The sequence below is a fragment of the Mustela erminea genome, chromosome 3, assembly GCF_009829155.1.
Source record: "Mustela erminea isolate mMusErm1 chromosome 3, mMusErm1.Pri, whole genome shotgun sequence".
Classification (NCBI taxonomy): domain Eukaryota; kingdom Metazoa; phylum Chordata; class Mammalia; order Carnivora; family Mustelidae; genus Mustela; species Mustela erminea.
The window spans coordinates 17,667,661-17,680,856 of record NC_045616.1 but is presented as its reverse complement, the minus strand read 5'-3'; the positions used below and the strand labels follow the sequence as shown (position 1 = coordinate 17,680,856).

Sequence of the window (13,196 nt, the reverse complement as noted above, 5' to 3'; positions counted from 1 at the left end):
CTGAGTATTATTGGGTTCTCCGGGGCCGGGAGTAGGATTTGCACCATAAGGAGTGGGTATTCTCACTGTCAGTCCTAAAGCTGGCTGTTTATTCCCAGGCAAGGTGACCATGGAACTGAACAGCCACAGTAGGTCTGTTTGGGGACCGAAAGGGGGACTATTAATAATTACAGGGGTGCACCGGGTGTGAGCCAGGAACTGAAAGCCATTCCCTTTTAGGGTACTTGAGAGAAATAAGCGAAGATGCTGCCTCTGGGGCTCTGAGGCAGGAGAGGCTTGCCCTGCCTTGAAGGCAGCAGGCGAGGCATCAAGAGGGAGAGGGACGGCAGCGACCCTGTGAGTGGATCTGGGTCCTGGCACTTCCTGGAATCAGTTCACTGGATTGTGCTTCCAATCTGTCATCTCTGAATGTTGGGTGCAGATTCCTGAAATGCTCCTGCCTGGATATTTGTGTGTGGAGAACGAAGGGAAGGGACGGGTGAGCAAAGAAAAGACCGGAGGGAAAGAAGTGTCCTCCTCCCTTGAGGGCTGAGGGGTAGGAGCAGTAGGGGGGTGGCGTGCGGGGGTGTCTCCAGCAGAGCTCAGCTGTGCACAGTGCTACCACAGCCTCCCCGAAGGCGGTGGCAGGAGGCCCATTGCAGAATGTGGTAATCACCAGGCAGGGGCAGAGAGCTGGGGCCAGGGGAGGAACCTGGAGGGGCGGGGTCGGAGCCAGGGACGGGGCAGAGCCAGCCTGCCCGCTAAGGCCTTCCTACCATCTCTGAATCGTGAATCGGCTGCTTGACTCACCTGCCCAAGCCCACCTGCACTCTTTCCTGTCTGAGTGATCTTAACGGGGTATTCACTTTGCAGTCAAAAGTGAGGATGCCTGGGGGCACCTGGGTGGCTCAGTGGGTTAAGCGGCTCCCTTCGGCTCAGGTCATGATCCCAGGGTCCTGGGATGGAGCCCCGCATTGGGCTCTCTGCTCAGTGGGGAGCCTGCTTCTCCCTTTCCCTCTCGCTCTGCCTACTTGTGCTCTCTGTCAAATAAATACATCCGTAAATACTAAAAAGAAAACAAAAACAAAAAACAAGTGAAGATGCTTTTAGATTCTGCTGCTGTTCTCCTTGTGTGGCTTCTCACGCCTGCGGACACACTGGCAGGTTTTGGGGAAGCAGCTGGAGATCCCAGCGCCCCTGCTCTCTGCGCACACCTCCAAGCTGGCCGTTGAGTTCTGAGTTGCAATTGCCCGCCACTTACCCAACTCTTCCACTCCCTCTGCTACCAGCAACTTGAGGTTGTCACATCCTGGGTGCCTGACACCGTGCCTGGCAAAAAGCCGGCCTCCAGGATGTCTTGGAATAAATGCTGGCAAGAGATGGCAAAGAGCGGAGGTGCGGAACAGAGGTGGAGGTAGAGCTCCCGTGTTCCTCAAGGTCTCAGATGTTCATGCCAGTTCTCCAAGATAATATAAAACCTCTATTTTCATTTTTTTTTTTTTCTGTTGCTTTCAGTTTGGCTTTGTCGATCTACTCTCTGAGCTACGGAGAGGTAACAACGACCTCACTGTTGCGGCTTTAGAAACGACTAGGGCAAACAGGATTTATTTTTAATTGAATGCTTCCAGAAAAACTGTGGCCAGTGCATCTTTTTCCTTCGCAATTCTTACAACTGATGGCACACAGGGGTGCTTTTCGTGCCATCCCAGTATTTTCAGTTTCCCTGCTATACAGGAGTCCATTTAAAGCGTTGTCATGATTGCTTTGCAGTTCTGAAGGTATTTACTATCATGATCTAGAAGGAACATTTCCCTCTTTTAATTTGGCTTGCAGTTTGACTTAGAAAATTACCCTGTGTGAGGAGAAATTACATGATACATGTAGCCCTATGTCCTGCAAGTTATAATAGTTCAAGAAATGGTGCTTAACGGGAACATCTCCTATTTACAAAGGCTGAATAAAAGGGTTACCAAAAAAAAAGAATAATAAAGATCAGAGAAGTTGAAGCAGATAGACGGGCTTCCAGCCTTAACAAAAGAGCACAGATTTTATAAATTCCCTGCTAGGTAGCAGACAGAGAGATTCAAAGGTTAGGATGAAAACTTCGAAATATTTAAAATTTTTTTCTTTTATCATTTTTTATTGGACAAATGATAAGAGGAGAAAATGAAAATAATAATCATCCCAACTTGGCCACGGTTTTGAGAACTATAAACTCCCCTGTTATCACCACCACCCAAATCTAGTCACTGTTCTTAACACACTCACACACCCACACACACTCACACACAGTCACTCATACTCTTAGACTCTTAGACTCTCATCCACACACACACAAACACACACTCATCTATATCGACATTCACACAAACACAAACTCACTCACATGTATATCTACTTTAAAAACAACAACAACAATCAATGCAGAATGGGGGCACCTGGGTGGCTCAGTGGGTTGGACCACCGACTCTCAGTTTCGGCTCAGGTCATGGTCTCCGGGTTGTGAGATTAGGCCCCAACTCAGGTTCGGTGCTGAGTGTGGAGTCTGCTTCAGATTCTCTCTCTCCCTCTCCCCTCCTCCCTCACCTCCTTCTCTAAAAAGGAAACCAAAAAACCAAAAAAACCATAACCATCCTAATTATACCATGTTCCTTTTTCATGTAAAAATTGTTGCATAGACCTATGCCCTGCTCAGAATGAGAAAATATCTCATTCACGTTTTAGAATTTTGTTATTGGCATTTCACTTTTTTTTTTTTTTTTAAAGATTTTACTTATTTATTTGACAGACAGAGATCACAAGGAGGCAGAGAGGCAGGCAGAGAGAGAGGAGGAAGCAGGCTCCCTGAGGAGCAGAAAGCCCAATGTGGGGCTCGATCCCAGCACCCTGGGACCATGACCCGAGCCGAAGGCAGAGGCTTTAACCCACTGAGCCACCCAGGCACCCCGGCATTTCGCTTTTTAATCCGAGATTTATTTCTTTGTGGGGTATGAGACGGGGTCTAACATTGATTTTCTTTCTTTCTTTTTTTTTTTTAATTTTATTTGTTTATTTGAGAGAGAGAGAGAGAGAGAGAATGTGCCTGTGCAGTGAGTCAGGGGAGGGGCAAAAGGAGAGGGAGAAGCCGACTTCCTGGTCAGGAGGGAGCCTGAGGCTAGAACAGGATGGGGCACTCGGGAGTCACGACCTGAGACAAAAGGCAGAGGCTTAACTGACTGAGCCACCCCGGCACCCCTACCACTGATTTTTTTTTTTAAGATTTTATTTATTTGTTTGACAGAGAGAGATCACAAGTAGGCAGAGAGGCAGGCAGAGAGAGAGAGGAGGAAGCAAGCTCCCTGCTGAGCAGAGAGCCCGATGCGGGACTCGATCCCAGGACCCTGAGATCATGACCTGAGCCAAAGGCAGAGGCTTTAACCCACTGAGCCACCCAGGTGCCCCAGCTACCATTGATTTTCTAAATGAATTGACAGATGTCTCACCCAGTCACCAAAAACTCTCCTTCCCTATTGATTTAAAATGCTGCTTTTATCGGGTACTGAATTCCCGTATGAATGTGAATTTTGTGCTCTCGAGTTCCAGACTTGAGATTCTGTTTCGTTGATCTATTTGTTTATTTCTGTGCCAATTATTAGCTAACTTATATGATTTATGATGTAGTCAGATAGCTGTATGGCTCGTCCTGCATAAAGTAATTTATCGTTTTAATTTCTATTTTACTTTTTATGTCTGGTAGAAAAAAGTCCCTTTCATGGCTTCTATTTTCTGATTTTATTTTTCACTTTTAAGTTTAAATTTAAACAAAATAATGCATGTATATAATTTAAAAACAAAATAAATAAGGAGGCTGGCTTATAATGATAAATAACACTTGTCCTGATACTCTTCATTTCTTCTCAGACGTAATCACTTTTACTTCTTTTAAGCTGATAGCTCTGGCATTAACCTTTACATTTCTAATTTAAAGTGATTATACTGCTAATCATTTGATTTATCACTTTTACACATCATTTACTGGCTTCTATTAATATGTGTTTCTTTCTCTGACATCTCACTCCACTCCCTCTTCAATGCAGTATATCCTGGATTTGGGCTAAATACATGGTTCACGTTTACATTATGACTGGGCAAATACTTTTAACTTCCTTATGTCTGATGTGCTTTGTCTAGAATATACTTTAGTGCAAATCTACAGAAGGCAAACTTCCCAATGCTTTTACCTGTCCAATAATGTCTTTATGTTTTCTTCATTTCTGAGGTATAATTTTGCTGAGTTTCGACTTCTAGGTAGGTGGTTATTTTCTTTCAATATATTGAAAATAACATTCCCCTATGTTCTGGCTTTTTATTTCATTTTCTGATACTGAGAAGTCAGCAGTCACTCTGTCACTTGCCTGAAAGCAATCTTTTTCTTTAGCTTCTTTTAAGATGTTCTCTTTCTCTTTGCTTTTCTTGCAAACCAAAGGAAGTATGGATTCCTTTCAATTTGTCCTAGGGATTTCTTGGACTCCCAGACTTGTGAATTGATTAATGCCACAAGTTCTCACTCATACAGAATTTACACTTGACCTTGTCTTTCATCAATTCCTGAACATTATTAGTGATTTTTTTCTTCAGTTACTGCTTTTAACTTTTTTTAAAAAAAGATTTTATTTATTATTTGACAGACAGAGATCACAAGTAGGCAGAGAGGCCGGCAGAGAGGAAGAAGCAGGCAGGGCTTGATCCCAGGACCCTGGGATCATGACCTGAGCCGAAGGCAGAGGCTTTAACCCACTGAGCCACCCAGGTGCCCCAGTTACTGCTTTTACCTTATTCCTTGCTACTGTCCTCTGGGATCTAATTGGAGACATATGCCTCCAAGATGTAATATACATGCTAGATCTTTTTATGCAATGACAAACGATAGGTTCTGGGTTAGCCATCTATTTTTATAAACAAAGTTTTGAATATAGTCATGCTTATTTGTTTGCTTCTTGTCTCTGGATTTTTGTTTTGTTTTGGTTTTTTGTTTTTTTCCTTTTTCCTTTTTAAAGCTACAGTGGCAGGTCTGAGTAGTAATAACTGACACAGTATGACCTGCACAGCCTAAAGCATTTACTCTCTGACCTTTAAAGCAAAAGTTTGCCAAAGCTTACTTGATGTTCTTTATCCTCTCTTCTGTTTCCTCTTTCATCCTTTTGGCCTTTCTCTAATGCATTCTGAATATTTTCTCCTGATTTATATTCCAAGTTCCCTGGTCGAATCTTTGGCTATCTCTGCTCGACTGTTAAACTATGTGTTGGATTCTCCATCATAGTTACTGTATATATATATATTTTTAGTTTTAGACTTTCTACTTGATACTCTTTCAAATCAAAGTCACCTTTTCTGGGTTCCCACTTCCCAGCTGAAATTTCCAAGCTCTACGTTTTTCTCTTTTCAGACAGGAAACATGGTTTAGGAGTCTGCGCCCAATACTTTCACCATCCTAAGTCCATACGTCTTTGTGGGTTTGTTTTTGTCATCATTTCCCACAACCACTTCTCACTTACAGAGAACTTAACACTTGACAATGCGTTCAAACTTTTTTTTTTTTTTTGGTAGAAATAATATTTACTTGTTTCTGACAGTCTGGGACCACAGGAACTGAAGTTCCAGACTTGAGGCTCCCAGAGTCCCCCTCGTGCAAGCTGTCTCACACACCGGAGGCTCCCAGACTCCCCTGCGTGTTAGCATCACCTGGGGAGCCTCCCAATCGACCTCCACCTGTGTCCCGCCCCCAGGGATGGGGACTTCATTAGTCTGTGGTGCTGCCTGCAGTTGGGAATTTTTAAAAGCTCCCCGGAGATTCTAATGGGCAGACAGACATATTTGGGAAGCTCTGCCCTGAGAGCAAAGTCCTTAAGCACCTGCACTTAACGTGCGGGTGTTTATCAGGCTCTCCACCCGGCCGGCCCTTTTATCTCTTTGGCCCAGACAGGCTGCCAAATACCACAGCTCCAAGCTGCGGCCGTGGCCGTGGCTTCTCGAGCAGAGCAAAACCAGCTTTGGGAGCTTGCTTCCCGGATTCTCCGAAATGTTGGCATCGTAATCCGGCACGATCTGATCAGCTTTTTGGTGCTTCCAGGAAGAAAAAAAAAATGTATTTATGTATATTTACAAAAGGTATATAATTATATATTTTAATATCATATAGTAAAATAATTAAGTAATATATTTAATATTTATAAATGAAAATATATTGATTATGAAATAATTACAGATATATAATATACTTAAATAATTAAATTTGTATATATATAAATTACGTGTGTGTGTGTGTGTGTGTGTGTGTGTATTTTTTTTTCCATACAGCTCTTTCAGTTGACCTCAATGGGAAGGTTGGTTTAGCCTGCAAGTAAGAGAATTGAAAGTCCTCCAGTAGCTTTTTAGAAAGAACAGAGGAGTATTTTGGAGTTCTCACCCTTGTGAAAATGTCTCTTTCATTTACTCCCTGAGGTGATAATTTGGCTAGGATTTGAAATCTAGCTTGAAACTTAATTTTCCTTTAAATATTTGAAGGTGCCGCCTTATCGATCTGTAGCATTCATTGTAGCTATGGATAACACTAGTCCTACTTCATATCTGTTTTCCTGGGAAATGAGTTTCTTTTTCTTTCTTATTATTATTTTTTTTTTTTTGGGGAACCATTAGGATCTTCCGTTTTCCCCCAGAAATCTGACATCTCAGAACTTATGTACTTTGGTATCAGTCTTATTTTGTCCATTTTCTTGGGCATAGAAGAGACACTTGAAATCTGGAGATTTTTATTTTCAGTGCTAGAAATTGTATTGCCACAAACCTTTCATGTTTCCCACCTCTGTATTTTCTCTTTTTCAAGAAATCATTTGGTTGGATGGCGAGCCTGTTGGATTCATCCTCGACATCACTTATCTTTTCTTCCCTAATTTCTCGTGCTATGTCTTTTTGTGCTCATTTTTGGAAGATTTCCTTATGTTTATTCTCCAACTTCCCTACTGAATATTGTATTTCAATTAAATGTTTATTTCCAGGAGAAATGTTTATTTCTTGTTCTTTGTGTTAGTTATCCTTTTATATAACCTCTATTTCTAGGTATTGGGATATAATTTCTTTACTTTTTTCCCCAGCGTTGTAGAATTTTAAATCTTACATCCTCTTCCACTTGTTTCCTTGAGATTTTTTCCCCCTTTATGCTCGGGTGGTCTTTCTCTTTCATGCTAGAGGTTCTCGTCCATTGTCTGGGAGAGTTGGCGCCTGATCATATGTAAGAGCCTCTAAAATACTGTTTGGAGGCCCTGAGTGGGTGGGCAGGACCTGTTGGCCTGTGCCTCCATTTAGGGGCAACTGATAAGAGAGTTCATAAGAGGAAGGAAGGAAGGAAGATAAAAGGAAGGAAGGAAGGAAGGAAAGAAAAGAAAAAGGAATAAAGAGAAAGGAAGGGAGGAAGAAAGGAAGAAAGAAAGAAAAGGAAAGGAAGAAGGAAGGAAAGAAAGACAGAAGAAGAAAGGAAGTGGGGAGGGAGAGAGGGAGGGAAGGAGGGAACAGAGAGCTGGAAGCTTTGTCTTTAGAGCCATTTAGTTTGTGGAAGAAAGAATCTTCTGAGATTCTTTATGCGCCTGTCAGCATATGGAGGGTCATTTGGCGGGAGGTAACTGTGTAGTGCAGCCATGTCTTTTCAGGATTCCATGTGTCTCCCCCTCTGCTGCCTCCATCTGGTAAGCCTGAGTCTCAGCCTTTCCCATTAAATTAAACAGAAAATAACTCTTGAATCAGCAGTCTGGGAGATGAGCAGCCTGACTGCCTGAGGTGAGCGGAAGATATGGCTACTCCATAGACACGGTTTCAACAATGCCCAGTTTAGCCCTTGACGTCAGCCCAGCGCTTCACCGATCCTGCTCTCTCCAAAGATGAACATCTCGGGTTTTCCTTGTGGATGACTTGGCTCGTGGCTTCCTCTGCCATGCTAAAGTCACTCACCTCTCCCTCATCTGGTTCTATCTTCCAAGATTCTGTTCTCTGGTTGGCTTCCATCTTTGTCTTTTATAGGTTTCTACCTTCTTTTTGTTGTTGTAGTTCCTTTACTATCAAATTAGTGGCATCTCGAGCAGGAGATGCGAGAAACAAAAATCCTCCTACTCAAAACGTATCCCAATTAACTTTAGATGGCTTGTTCATTAAAAACAAAGTTCTTAAGTTTTTACCAGGATTTACCAGGATTGCTTTAGATGTCTGGGTGGAGAATTGTCAGTTCTATGTTACTGATTCTTCCTATTCGAGAACGTGGTAAATCTCTCCATTTGTTTCGATGACTGTGAGCTTCCGGGAGGTTTCACTGTTTTCTTCCCATTCGGTTTGTCACTGAAAGTATTCCTCTGATGAAGAGCCCTTGTGGCACAAAGGAAAAACAAATTTGTGAGCTTGCAGGTTGACCTGAAAGGTTGACCCAGAACGTAACATAAAAGGACAAAGAGAAAAAACATGAGGGGAAGGGCAAAGGGATGTGGAAAGCAGATCCAGCCACCCCAACAGCCTTCCTAGGAAGAGTTTCACAAAAAAAGAACAGGAGAGAATCGAGGGAAGGAGCCAAAAAAAGGAAAGCATACAATTTCTTACAGTTGCAGAATGAAGAAACACACACACACACACACACACACACACACACACACACACACCACCTACTCCACATTGTGGGCAACAAGAAGATAAAAAGGAAGTTCTAAGGGATTTGAGAGAGTCAAGATGAGCTACATCATTTTATACCCTGAGGGCCTTCTCTGGTCATCACAGACAAATTAGACTCACTGGCTAGAGAGCCAGAAGGTCAAAGCTGCCAATACAGTGTCTCTTGGGAGCAAGCATCATCTGTCCCCAGTACCCAAAGGCCCTTGGAAGTCGTTCCAGCATCACATTCCTGTGTCTGTCACGGGACCCGCCACCACGGAGGGACCACCCACTAACAACACGTGGCCCAGGGTCCTTCTATCTTCCAGACAGTGGTGAGGACTCCAGATTCCCTGGTCCTTCATCAAACCTGCTCCACTTAGAGAAACACCCACTCCTTCCTCCTTCCAACAGCTCAGAACCCCCAAAACTCTTGGCAACAGAACAGGAGCTTGGACCCCTAGCGTTAAAATCTCCCCTGCTTGGAAATGAGAGAGGACTATCCTTTGCATGAGGGAAAAGCCCAGAACAAGACTGAGCCAGCTCGGGTCCAGATCTTCTATTTCTCTCTCTATGTCTCTATCTTTTCTTCAGAGGTCCAACGAGAAAAGAAGTGCCTTCAGAGACTCTCTTGAGATTTTTAACTACTCTGTGCAGATCTGTCTGTAATAAGATGAGGGCACTACTTGCCAAGAGTACTTGCTAAGCAAATCTTTGTACCTGTATGCACACATGCATACACACACACACACACACACAAGGACACACACATGCACACACACAGCTGCTCTTATTCTCCTTTTAAAAAGCAACTGGAGGACTTTTAATTCTCTTAATTGCAGGCTAAACCAACCCTCCCATGGAGGTCAACTAAAATAGTTGTATGGAAACAACATACACACACACAATTTCAATTATATAAATATATTATATTTGAATAGGAGACATACCTCAAAACCTCCATATAAGGCAGGCTTTATCCCTTGTTTTGCACACGCACAAGTGGGTTATAAATGGCAACCCAAGAGGTGATGGGCAGTCTCCCCTGTCATTAGGGTTACAGAGAGAAGGGACATAGGTATGCCGATGACGTGTGTGAGACACCCAATCTGTTCTGGCACAAACTGGTGAAGTCCTTTCCTTTTGCCCCCTTCGTGCCTCCAAGGGACTGCCCAGCTGCCGCTTTGGGACTCCACAGAGCATGAACAACCGAGTCATTGCCTGAGATCCTGGACTAGCCTGAGAACATGGGTCTGTATTCAAGGTACAGCCATTGGAGCCCATCTGCTCAGGGAGTATGAGCTTAGTGCCTGGGGCTGGGAAGTTTAGTTTAGTTTGAGAGAGAGAGAAGGGGGAGGGAAGAGCACAGGGAGAGGGAGGGAGAATTCTAAGCAGGCTCCACGCCGGGTGTGGAGCCTCATGTGGGGTTCGATCTCACGACCCTGAGATCATGAACTGAGTCAAAACCAAGAGTCGGACCCTCAACTGACTGAGCCACCCAAGCATTCCCCACCTCCCCACACCACCTATTTTAAATCAAGTTAATGACAATCAACACTTCAGGGTTCTAAGGATTTTACGTATATTAACTTCCTTTACTTAGTCGTCATCATAGCAACCCTGTATTAGCCTATGTCCTGAAGGAGAAAACTGAGACTCAGACTATCCAACAAACTTGCTCAAGGTCAAGAAGCTGGCGAGCAGCAGAGCTCAGGAAATCCCTCCCCAGACCACCTTGCTGTCCTAGCTCTTAAATGAGCTTTGCTTAAGCAGCTCAGAGTCAAGAAAATCTTCCAGCATAGAAAGAACTTAGCAGGATGCTGGCATTCCTCGATTCTTTGGTGATTTGAATTAAAGTCAAGTCTGAGGTACCAACCCAAAAATGCCTCCTCATCTGTACCCAGGACTCCAGCCAGTTGGACACGAGTGTCCTTAATGCTTGAATAGCAGGCTAATGGCAGGCTGAACCATAGGACATTGTCAATATTTGCCCATTTTTCTGTCCTATGCCAATGTGGCCATTTCATACAGTGGCTGAACCTCTACTTAGATGCAAGATTAGATTCCAGGCATTTCCCTCATGTTACCTTATTTAATCATCATGACCATACTTCCAAGTGTTTTTCACCTTCATTTTCACTTAAGAAAATAGGCTCTGTCTAGCTAGCAGGTGATCCTGCTGTCATTTTATTTTATTTATTTATTTTTTAAAGCTTTTATTTATTTGACAGAGAGAGAGATCACAAGTAGGCAGAGAGAGAGGAGCAGAGAGCAGAGAGCCCGACGGGGGCTCGATCCCAGGACCCTGAGATCATGACCTGAGCTGAAGGCAGAGACTTTAACCCACTGAGCCGCCCAGGTTCCCCCATGCTGTCATTTTAAATGGTTGGCCCAAGACTCCTATTCCAGGATGGGTCTTTGTCCAGCTCACGATGTCTGCAGGCTGAGCCCTAGGACCCAAGTGCAGCCGGAGGTTGCAGAGGCAAATGAAGGGTCATGTTCAAATAGCAGACTCAGGTTATACTAGTTTTGAAGTGAACTGTGAATCAGAAAGGGAAAGTACTCTGACCTCTGGAAAACAGAACTCAATCAGCAGCAAGTCAGCTTTAGAGAACTGAATCAGACTTGCTTCATTTCGTTCAATACTGTCCCGGCCATTGGAGTTCGCCCACTTGAGGGTGTGTTGGCTGTGGCTTTAAGAGAAATTTGGGGTTGAGGGGTGATTTGCCTAATGGGAAAACTCCATTGTGGGCAGCAGACCAAAGAGAGCCCGGATGGAGGGAGCCTAGAAGAGCGGCAAACTGTTGGGATCCAGGTTGAGACTTGATCCAAGTCCAAGTAGAGAATGGAAGGGTTGTCTGCAGAGGAGGTGGGACGGGGAGGTCTTGTGCCGTACAACAGAAAAGAAATGACAGTGAAGGGCTTTCCAGATCCCCCAGTGCTGATGGAGCCCTCTGGAGCTTGGAAATCCAGGTTGACCACCTGCAAACATGATGGGATGACTCTGAGCTGTAAGTTATGGAACCCCGGGCTGGGAAAGGAAGAGGGAGTGTTAAATGGGCACAAACACACTGAGATGTGTTCCATTTGAGCGGAGTATTATTCAGGGATAGCTGCAGAAATAGCTGAAGTGGTTCGTAGGCATTCATTTGAATTCTTTGGTTCTCCTCGATGGGGAACTGCTTTCATCTGGTTCTTTCCAGTATGGGATTGAGTCATATTCTCTTTATTTGCCACAAGCATTTATTTGCCATAAGTATTTTTTAAATACTGAACAATCCCTACCTCATTCTCAGGAGGTTGATTGGGACGCCCTCCCTGAGCCCCTGCCTCACCAAGTGTGCGAGTCGGAGATGAATTCCCAGACACCAGAACGAAAACATCGCAAGCAAGTATGAGCGGATGTTGTCTCTGATCGACAGACCTTGGTGTTGTTTTTTCTTTTTCTTAACTCTTTTTGGGGCAGCTTGCCTGGTTTGGGGAGTGCAAAGGCTTGAAGACTGACTTCTAAGGGCTTATAATCTATTTAGGGGAAATATAAGATGTACACAGGACATGAGACAGTGTTTTGTAAATGCCAAATGTCTGGTGAATGAAAAACGAAGGTTATAGGAAAAATGAAGGTTATAGCTCTATTGACATTTGCAATAGAGCTAATAAGCTAAAACTTGGAGCTCCCAGGATTGCTGGACAGGGTATATTTAAGCTGATTGTTATGGCGTGAGTCTCCGGGAGCACAGAGGAGTGAGAGGAATTCACTGCAAATAGATGGAATGGCGCACACACACACACACACACACACACACATCCAGGAGTGCGAGAGCCCACATTTGCCTAGAACCTAAGTAAACCATTTGAACTGAGTGGAAATCTTGTTAGGGAACTAGTACAAAAGCCTCCTCCTCCATCACCGTGGCCATTAAGGGCACAGCCCACCCTGTGTAGTTGAAAATTCATGTATAACTTTTGACTCCCCACAGTGTAACTGCTAAAAGCCTACCGTTGTTGACCAGAAGCCTTACTGATCACGTAGACTGTCGATGAACACATATTTTGTGTGTTCTATGTATTGTATACTATATTCTTACACTCAAGCTAGAGAAAAGACAATGTTATTAAGAGACTCATAAGAAGGAGGAACTACATTCACAGTACCGTTCCATATTTATCCCCTCCCCGGTCCAACTGTAAGTGGACTCAGCTCAGATCCATGGTGTTCAAGGCTCAGACAAAGTGATCTCATTTAGCCTTTCACATTTTCATAACACCTGTGTGCAGATGATCCCAGCTTTTAGGAGTCAGGCGCAGACCTTTCTTCCACATTCCAGACCCGTTCACCCAACCACCTACTCAGCGTCTCCACCGGATAATCCCACTGGAATTTCAAACCGAACACACCCACAGCGGACTTCTTGGTTTTTACTGTCGTGACTTGTCCCCGTCCTCCCACCTCCCCTGCCTTTCTCCCCTCTTGGTAAATGGCATCATGATTCACCCAGATGCTCGAGCCCAACCCTGGGAACCGTGCTCGGCTTCTCTCGTTGATTGCCCTC

At 44.1% G+C, this 13,196-nt stretch overlaps 1 long non-coding RNA gene across 1 annotated transcript; it reads left to right on the top strand.

Annotated features, from left to right (window-relative positions):
• Positions 1-5,264: 5,264 nt before the first annotated feature.
• Positions 5,265-12,709, top strand: LOC116585955. The gene is made up of 4 exons (XR_004283817.1): positions 5,265-6,126; positions 9,809-9,907; positions 11,574-11,654; positions 11,940-12,709. It is a non-coding gene; the product is annotated as an uncharacterized LOC116585955 (long non-coding RNA).
• Positions 12,710-13,196: the final 487 nt, after the last annotated feature.